This window comes from Ascaphus truei (assembly GCF_040206685.1).
Source record: "Ascaphus truei isolate aAscTru1 chromosome 20 unlocalized genomic scaffold, aAscTru1.hap1 SUPER_20_unloc_3, whole genome shotgun sequence".
NCBI lineage: Eukaryota > Metazoa > Chordata > Amphibia > Anura > Ascaphidae > Ascaphus > Ascaphus truei.
Genome location: NW_027453859.1, coordinates 194,066 through 204,995, shown reverse-complemented (window position 1 = coordinate 204,995; position 10,930 = coordinate 194,066).

Below are 10,930 nucleotides of genomic sequence, written 5' to 3'. Positions count from 1 at the left end.
CGGTTTGTTTAAGCCTCAGCGCCAGAGAGGTCTGTGTTTGTTTGATATCTAAGTACTGGACACTAGACACCCAGAAGACTTTTTAGGCTGCTTTTGGACAATTTCACAGGATCACCACATGGGATGTTAAGTTTTATTAGATAATTTGGTGTTAATGTATTTATGTTTTACCACCATTCACTGTATTGCATTTCCCAATTTATGGGTTATTAGTAGATATTAGCGCTTTTGGTACACTAATTATCCATATGGTATATAGCAAGCATAACCTTATAGGGGACCATGTAATATGGTTTTGAAGCAAAAGGTGGCACTGTGTGCTCATTTACATGTAATTTCCCAGAATCCCTTGCTGCAGTGGAAGCACTTCGGGACTATGCGACCATTCCTCACAAAGTCGCGCAGTCATCTGCATTGTGACAGAAAATGCGTTTTATCAACCGTCACTAACAATAAATATCCTGCAGAAGACGGCATTTCCTGTAAAACCTCTGACGTAGTCTCTATGCTGGAATGTCCTTGGGGACGCCAGTATATAGGCGCACACAACGTTTCCTAAAGACAAGAAGTTTGGAACATGTAGGAAACATTACATTGGGTTTGCATAAACATAGTGTTCCCTGCCCTTTTATCATCAGAGTGATCCCAGTCTAATGAAATATGAAGGTATTCAGGTAGTACGCCCTGTTAGTACGCCCCGTTAGTACGCCCTGTTAGTACGCCCCGTTAGTACGCCCCGTTAGTACGCCCCGTTAGTACGCCCCATCAGACGAGGGGGAGATAGGTTAAAGGCTCTTTCAAAACAAGAAACTTTTGGGATTTACCAATTTAAGACATCGGCCCCTGGGGGTTTGAATGAAGAGCTTGATGTGTGCTCCCTTTATTGAGCTATTTTAGGTTACATTACTGCACCATATCTTTTATTTCTATATTTCTATATGTAATTATAACATATAATTTTATTAGAAAGGCACGGTAAAATGATTATTTAATCATTAATATTAATTAACCCTAATATTAATTATTTGGTGTTTTTTCTCTATGTTCATTGTCAATGACCCTAATTTTTAAGACTCATTTATTTATTTATATTGATTTTATATGGAATTCTTTCTCCTGTTCTTAATCAATTATCAATTTTTCTCTTAGATCATTTCTATTTGAATGATTTTTTTAATGCTTTACTGTTTATTAATGCTGTTTTCTCGTTTCAGTGTCCTATGTGTAACGGGTATTCCCCCACCCAATAGCATATAGTATGTGTGTGCGGGGAACCTAATGTTACCAGGTGTGGTGCTTTACCTGTTAGGCTCACAGGAGGGCTGAGCTTCCGCCACAGGGAACCTGGGGCACATATAAATAAATGGAGTAACCTCGTACTCGGTGCAGCGCCTCCACCTGCGATGGCTCCCACCAGAGGGGGAGTGGTTCTCGCAGGACAATACATATATATCACACACACAGCATGTAAAACAACCAATAACTTTACTGTAGCAACCGTACTTATTCATATATATATATATATATATGTAGAGAAGAAAGTGGTGGAGCACTGCTGCAAAATGAAAGGGCTGGAGGCTGCTTGCAAATAAAAAATGCTTTAATTTATGGCATTAGTAGACCGGGCTACAAAAAAGGGGTACCTCTGACGCGTTTCGCGCTTCTCTACTTGGATTCATCTCATTGGAAGGAGGCACGCTATACCAGTCCAGGAAAGTCTCGTGAGTTACTCATTTTTATGATTGCAGTTCCATTATTAATGTCATTATCATGTCTCATGCCTATGGGTTGAGGGGTGCCGTCCCATAAGTGGGTGTGGGGTGTGCTCTCTTCAGTGAGGGTACATTTCACACACCTGCTGTGGTGATTGCATACCACTCTATTACCCTATCATATGGCTATCAAGTGAGCATTCAGGACTTTATATACTGCATAAGAAGTTTACTCGTACCTGGACACCCATGCTATATTGCACAACCCTGCAGAGACATTTGTAGCACCCACAGGGATTCATTTCCCATTACTTGCTTATTCATATATATCAACAGGTGTCCCTCTCTAGAGGAGACACTAACTACTGCGTCTCGCAGGACGCTCCCCCCTTTCACCGGGTGACCCCACCCCGTGTCCAGTAACCCCACACAATATGTCCTCCGCTCTCAAGTGAGATAAATATATGTGTGACTGCGCAGCCACTATGTCTTGTATGAATAGATGGTATAGTTGGTGCACTTGTAGATTACCTGCCGAGCACTCCTGTGCCCGGGCCTGCCAAGGAGCTTCACAAAGGATCCCGATGACGAGTGAATACAGAAACTACCGTCCGGGGCGATCCCACCCGGATGGCTGCTGCAGCGGCAGCGGAGGTCTGAGCCCAAACCTCTGGATGGACGTGCAGCGTCCGCTGTGTCCCTAACTGGCTCTGGATAATAAGGGGCAGGGTCCCTAACCTGGGGCCTGTCCCTGAAACAGAAAAAAGAATGGTGTAAAACAGCGCTAATAGATAAAAACACTTATGTGTTAAAAAACTGGCAGCCAGGTAAAAACTGACAGTACAGTCAGTCAAGGCACAAATGAAAAAAAGGGTGAACCGGCGCCACAGTGAATAATGAAAACCAAACCAATAAAATGTAATGTCCAAATGGAGTCCTATTAAAGTTGGTATTCAAGGATTCTCACGTCAACGATGTAATATGTGAAAAGAAGAAGAAAAACAAATTATGGTGCAGTAATTCAAACAAGGGGGTGAGGAGATGGGATTAAACACACAAGACAGACAGGACATACAAAACAAGACAAACACACGTAAAACGTAACACTCGCACAGGCCTATTAATAAAGAAATGCTGGTTTAATAAGGTGGAGGGTGAATGAGACACGCATCCGGAGGGGCAAAATTACAACCCTACTCACAAGATGCCAGATAAATCAAGCAGCGAACTGGGGACATGCAGCTGGGCTTCCAAGATGGCGACCGGGATCCTCTCACTGGCGTCCTCACGTGACAGGGGTGAAAGGCTGAATCCCTCAAATGATGAGACTTCCGGACGGATGTGACGTCACGTCCTGCTGGAGATCCACACCGGACGTTCTTAGAGCACTAGTCCTCCACTGGTAAGCCGCAATGTCCTCATAAATCAGCCGCTTGACTTAAAATCGCCAAATACACACTTCTCCAAACCTGGAACAGCACTAAAAACAATGGAAACTTCCCGACGCATTTCGTACGCATGCGCGTACTTCTTCAAGGGATGTGCCAACCCCTTGGACTCTATGGTATATATACCATCAGTCCTGAGCTCTGATTTGTTAATTGATGATTGTATTAAATTAACCCCATGTTGGGCATACTCGAGGCGGCACAGGGGGATAGGCATATGCTAAACAAATATAATACACACAGGAAACTTAAACAACATTAAACATAATGACATTAATACATAAAAACATTAAAACATTAAAAAGCATTAAGAAAATAAATATTAAGAGGCAGACAATTGAATAATTCATAAAAAATGATTCACAAAAAAGCCTTAAGTTCAAAGTCTATATTTAACCCTTTTGGGGACATAGTTTTCAGTTCATATATCCAGTAAGCTTCACGCATACTGGCCTGCTGGAGTCTATTTCCCCCTCTTGGGTTAACATCAACTATTTCGATAGCCTGACAGCAAAGACCCTTAGGGTTTTTGTCATGACAAACGAGAAAGTGATGTGAGACACTGTGTGTCACCAAGCCCCTTTTGCTGTTGTAAATGTGCTCATAGATACGTCTTTGGAACGTTCTCCCTGTTCTGCCTACATATTGCAAGCCACAAGGGCATTGTAATAGGTATATAACATATATTGAGTGACAGTTAATGAATTTTTGTATGGAGTAGCTCCTATTAGTGACGTTAGATTTAAACTGTCTGGCACTCTTACTATAGAAGCATGCTGTACACTTGGCACAGGTATAAAAGCCTTTCAAGCTCCCTCCTTGTCCCTGCTTATGTTGTTTCACCGGACAACTAGGGGCTAGTTTTGACTTAAGGTTATTGGCATTTGAAAATATGATGTTAGGTCTTTTAGGGAGAATATCCACTAACACCTCATCTTGTAACAAGATAGGCCAATATTTGTTAATGATTTGTTTTATTTTTGGCGCCATCTCGTTATACTGCGTGATGAACGCTACCTGCTTATTACTCCTTTCTAGCGTATCCTTTTTTTTATATTGGAGTAAAGTGTCTCTATGTATCCTATTGACTTGATTAAATGCTTCATTAAGGTCAGACTCTGAATATTTTCTATTAATAAATTTTTGTTTTAAATCTTCAGATTGGATCATAAAGTTCTCTACTTCGGAACAATTACGTTTAAGGCGTACCAGTTGGCCTTTTGGGATGTTTCGCAACCACTGGGGATTATGCTGACTATCTGCGCGTACATAATTATTAGCCTGCACAGGTTTAAAAAAGGTCTTAGTGTGCAGTATTTCATTTTTAACATATATGTGAAGATCCAAAAAATTAATGTGCTCAGTGCTAGAACTACAAGTGAATTTAAGATTAAGGTGATTGTGATTGAGATATGTGCAAAAATTGTCAAGTGATTCCTGAGTGCCTGACCATACAAAAAACATCGTCAATGTAGCGCCGCCAGAGCACCAGGTTTGCTCCTAGAGGACAGTTGTTCCAAATGAACTCCTCCTCCCAACTGTCCATAAAAAGGTTGGCATAACTAGGAGCAAACCTCGTGCCCATAACGGTACCACATTTCTGAATGTAATACTGTGAGTTAAATGTGAAATAATTATGTGACAAAATAAACCTAATACCGTCTATCAAAAAATTCCTTTTTATGGGTGAATAATTACTTGAAGTTTCCAACTTGCGAGACACGGCTACACAACCTTGATGGTGATTAATGACAGCATATAAAGATGTTACATCGGCCGTGGCAAGTATATAGCCACGCTGCCATTTGAGATCTTTTAAAATTTGTAAAATATGTGTCGTGTCTCGCAAATAGGATCTAACACCAGTGACAATGGGTTGGAGATGGTGATCAATAAATTGTGAAAGGTTTGAAGTGAGCGACGAAATACCTGAAATAATAGGTCTCCCCGGGGGTGCAGTTAAACTCTTGTGTATTTTAGGTATAAAATAAAATAACGGTGTACGTGGAAACTGAACCGACAAAAAATTAAACTCATCTTCACATATTGCTCCACTATCTACGCCAGAGGTCAGCAATTCTCCGAGTTCGGCCTCAAATTGGACCAACGGGTCATCGATAAGGGGGAGGTATGTGGTTCTGTCACTTAAAAGTCTGATAGACTCCTGTAAATAATATTCTTTGTCCATCACCACAATACCCCCACCCTTATCGGCTGATTTAATAACAATAGAGTCATTCTTCTCTAGATTTTGGACTGCCTCTTTTTCCTGAATATTAAAATTATCCTTTTTGATTTTATAAGTTCTGCATGAATTCTCTAGATCTGTACTAACCATTTCTACAAATGAGCTCACCAGATGTCCTTGGGCGAACTTAGGATAAAAAGTGGATGTTGGCTTAAAGATCCTTTCATAAGGGTTAGTTATACTGAGTGCCTCTCTATTAGAACTCATTTGGTTGGATATTGCGTCCCTAGCAAAATATTTTTTCAGGGCGAGTTTACGAGCAAATTTGTGGACGTCTATAAATAGATTAAAACTATTTGGTCCACAAACCGGGGCAAATGTAAGGCCTTTATTGAGTACCCTCTTTTCAATATCAGTTAGATGGTGTTTGCTGATATTGAAAATATTGGAATATTCAACCCCATTCTTTAACCGATTTCTACTAGTACCTCCTCTTCTCCCTCGGACCCTGTCTTTCTTTTTTTGTAATTCATAGGAGGTTGGTTTTCGGATGGTTGTTTGACAATTTCCACCTCTGGAAAGATGTGCTCTCTCTCTTTCCTCCATTCTAAAAAAGAAAAGTTGGACTTAATGGCAGGTGTAGGGAGAGGTGTGTATGAAATGCTCTCTGCATCACTCTCAGATCCTATATCGGACAGCAGTGTGTATCTATTGCTGACCGGAATAGGTATTGACTGAGGTAATGTCAATGCGTCATACCGTTCCTTAACTCTTTTTTGCTGCAAATATAAACTTTTGTCATGCAAAGGTGGTTTAGTAGGAATAAATGGGGTAGGAACTAATACATTAGTAATGGGTCTCTTAGGGCCAATTTTCACTTCCTTATGCATACATTTGCTCCTAGTGGCCTTGGGCTCTTTAAATCCTATTGATGGAGTTGATTTCTTGTTTTCTACCTTAGTGGCATTTATCTCCTTGGTTTTCTTTGACCAGTCTCTTTCGCAACCTGTATCATAGTCCTGCTTATCTCTAAAAAAATGTTGTTGTTTAGTTTGGACTATTTCAAGTTCGGCCTGATCCAACCTTTTTTTAATGGTCGGTTCTAGAGCAAGCAACTCATTATTGTCTTTGTATGGTTCAAGTTGAATTTTCATATCTAAGATATGATCATCTAACTCTATTAGGGTTATCCATTTGGACATTACATTTTATTGGTTTTGTTTTCATTATTCACTGTGGCGCCGGTTCACCCTTTTTTTCATCTGTCCCTGAAACAACACAACTCTACTGGTGGCTCAGGGCTATCTGGGACCTAGGGGGCTGCTGGCCTAGTGCAGGGAGTCACTGACTCCTGCACCCTACCTCCTCCCCCTAGCTGCTCCTGACGCCGACTGACTAACGTGCTCAGAGCCTGCGAAATGTATCTATTCTCCTCTGCAGGGAGATGCTGTAGCCCTATTGGCTCCCTGGGGTCATGTGGGGCGCTCTTTAGGCTCATGGGATATGTAGTCCCTCTCTAGAGCCCTCGGCTGATTGGCTGCCTCTCGCGCGCTATCACTGCGCATGCGCAATGTCCCTGGCTAGCCGCTGCATGTGAGGACTCACTGCGCATGCGCGAACTTGCGCAAGATGGCGGCGTCCTGCTCGGGAGCCGCCGGGGACCTCCGGAGCACCGGAGTGCTCCCTGCTCAGCCCCCACCCTCCAGAAGTGCCGGCGGGTCTGTCGAGTGACCTCCGGCAGCGGAGGTAACGAGGGGGGGGGGGGGTCGCGGGACAGAGGGGACCTGGCTACATATGCATAAGGCTTCTTTTTTTATATGTATTTTTAATGTATATTGTTGAATAAAGATAGTATGAAATATGTAGAATAGGTACATGAACTGTGTAGTATTTAGGGTAGTTAGACGTCACCTGTGTTAGCTACGTGCCTTATGTTGTGATAGGTTAATTAGATGTACCTGTCCACCAACCTTTGATTACCATTGGGTATATATGCTATTAGCACAATCAACATCCCTGACGAAGTAGAGTGATCTACGAAACGCGTAGGACTGTTTTATTATTGCGGACACCCTCTCCCATACTTGTCACGTGTTCCTGACTCCGTTTGAGCTGCCAGCGGGACTCTGCTAGTATACGGTTGAAGCAAGTCGTCCATATCCTGGAGTGGTACCATGTACCATAACCATGCCCTACCTGTTTGAATAACCTTTTTGTACGTGCATTTTTTCACATTTCATATTGTCACAATATAGGTACATATTTACCCTATGAGAGTCGTGCGCTTTGTTTTCGTCTGTTTTACATGCTTTCCTGTGTGATGTTGTATTGTAGGTCTTTATTTATATAGCGCCATTAATGTACATAGCGCTTCACAGTAGTAATACATGGGGTAATCAAATAAATAACAGATAATATAAATAAACGGTCATGGGAATAAGTGCTTCAGACATAAAAGTAAGATTTATTGTGCCACACAACGTTTCGACCTTATGGTCTTTATCAAGTGACTAGGCATACATAAGTCAGGATTTACCCAGTATATATATCCTTGACCATTACCCATATACAGGTGAATAACAAGTGAAAAAACAAGTGAACATTACCCCCAGCTGACCCCAATTCGCCTCCCCTGATCAGTCCTGTGTCCATACAGTGTCCATACAATGCTCAAACAGTTCGTGAATGTCTACTTCCATTTTTTCTTAGGAAAAAGACCATAAGGTCGAAACGTTGTGTGGCACAATAAATCTTTCTTATTCAGAAATCCGTGGAGCGCTGGATCCCTTCTTTTCCTCAGTGTACTTTGGAGTTTATGGCAGGTACTTCCTTGAACCAGCAGCACCGGTAAATTGTATGCATTTTTCTTTTTTGTGGAGTGCAGCCTTAACCCCCTTTTACAGTCAGACATAAAAGTAACATTAAGAAAGAGGAGTCCCTTCTCCGAGGAGCTTACAATCTAATTGGTAAGGAAGAACGTACAGAGACAGTAGGAGGGCATACTGGTAAGTGCGTCTGCAGGGGGCTAAGGTTTATGTATCATGTGTCTAGTATTATCCACAGTGCTATTCATATGCTTCTTTAAGCAAGTGTGTCTTAAGGTGGGTCTTAAAGGTGGATAGAGAGGGTGCTAGTCGGGTATTGAGGGGAAGGGCATTCCAGAGGTGCGGGGCAGTCAGTGAGAAAGGTTTAAGGCGGGAGAGGGCTTTAGATACAAAGGGGGTTGAAAGAAGACATATTTTTGTTGAGCCAGCCACTCTAACAGGCTGCAGACTCTACAAATGAGTTAAGGTTTTTGTATGTATATTTAATTCATTTATCACATATTCACTTTATGGAACATAATTGTGTGTTCCTCTAAACCATTCAGTACACTTTTCACATGTCATTCCTTATTGATTTGGTTTTAGGAATATAATATTGTAATATATTTTTATTACTATCACAGTTAGTGCGCAGTTTGTTCTGTTTTCCCCCCATATTATATGGGTATGATGTACTACTATAACAATCAATGGGTACCGGGTGGGTATAGTGGGTCCGGGGTGGGTGGGTAGGCCTCCCAGGTGGGTAGCGGGGCAAGGTGGGTTAACCCCTTAATTACTATAGTGGTTATTAACCGCTAAGGTGATTAAGGGGTTAGGGGCCATTAGATTGTATTTATTATCTATGCTTTCTGGCAACGGAGGACATGGACCTGCAGTATGCTGACGAGGATGCCCGTTATATTGCATGGGGTAAGTAGAACAGTTTTTATTTACTTTATTTATGCTGCATGGCTAATGTTGTGTTTAATAATGGGCAAATAATCTATTATCCATATCTGGATAATAGTTATTTTGCCCATTACTGTACTATATGTGTTTAGAGGTGGGGGGGGGGGGGTATTTATTGAAATGTAGGCCATGTTTATTTTTTAAAAATACAGGAATGGTACCGCAGGCCAGTGCGGACCCACGGAGACCAACCGAGGACCCATGGACACCTGTGGAGAGGAACCGGGGGCCCCACAGTTGTGGGGGCCTGAGGACTCATGGGGACCACTCGAGGGCCCCCAGACACCTGTGGGAAACACCCGAGGGCCCCCGGACACCCGTAGGGACGGCCCAGGGACCCACAAACACCCGCGGGGACCATCCGTGGACCCAGTTGGGCCAACGGACACCCGCAGGGACCTCCTGGAGACCACGGAGCCTAGCGGGCACAACCCGTGGGTACCCCCGGGGTTCCACCCGAGGACCCCCGCTGGCCTGTGGTATTAATCCTGTGTGTAAAAAAATAAAATATTGTTTTATGTGGGGGTACAGGGGATGGGTTGTGTTTTGGTGGTTGTTACATATTTTAATTTACATTTTATTACTAGTGTATTGTAGCAGGGGGTCTCCGGAGCAGAACCTTGTTGATTTGAGGTCTAGGGACCCCCTGCTTCCCGAGATACAGGCACCGTTATGGGGTGCCGGTATCTCCTATGCATGTAATTGTCTCGTGTCACGTGATTGAGATATTTCAATGCATAGAAGATACCGGCACCCCATAACGGGGCCTGTATCTCGGGAAGAACGGGGTCCCTGGACCTCAAATCAATAAGGTTCTGCTCCGGAGACCCCCTGCTACATTACTGTAATGTTTAAAATGAAATAAAACCCCTGTGATCGCCTGTGAGAGGCGCGCAGGTAAGAGTGACTGATTCAGCCTATCTCTTACTGCGTGTCTATTACAGACAGGCAGACCCCGGTAGGACTCACACAGCAGGGACCCCCGCTGTGTTAATCCGACGTGCCATTATAGTCTGCCCCGGCAAAACTAGTGAGGATCACGGACAAATCTCGAAATCCATTTCGAGATTTGTTTGAATAACGGCCGCTGCATCTGTACGTTACCTTTAGTTTTGAGAATTCGCAATCTACGAGTTTCTCTTTATGTTATAAGACCCCGCAGTATTTTAAAACATAGGCTCAATGATCCCACCGCTGCCGCTAGTAAATAAAGCCTATCACGGGAGACCAGGAATTTACACCTTTGTACCGGGATCATATCACTGAGCAAAACCCAGAAGTAAAACAAACAGCGATGTATTCCTTGGAAACAGACGTGCTGTAAGGAATCGGGAAACACGTCCTTTGTGACGTGTTTCCTCCTTACCTGTCACCGCACAGACTTCCACTATGGCACCAGCGCGTGCGCGCAACCCGGTCTGCTTACAGAGCGCGTGCGCACAAGCAGCTCTTCTAGGTTGCCATGGCGCTTAGCTCCGCCCTCTCGGACGTGCCATGTTTCTCTCGTGCGCGGTGCGCACACGTGACGACGTGCACCACTCCCCAGCTGCGTGGCAAGTTCATTTAGCCCACTTGTCTCCTGCAGCCAATCCTTGCCTCCGCAGAGGCCGCGCCTCCGCTCCGCCTCCCTTGCTACTGGTTCCTGTGTGCTACAAATACCCTGCACTTCCCTTCTTGCTTTGCTGAGCATAACTAGTTGTAGCCTTGAGCTCCTGCGTCTGTTGTGCCTTGCTCCTGTCTTGTCTTTCTTGCAGTTTGGATTCTACGTGTACCGACCCGGTTTGACCTCTGAACCTCTCTGGATAT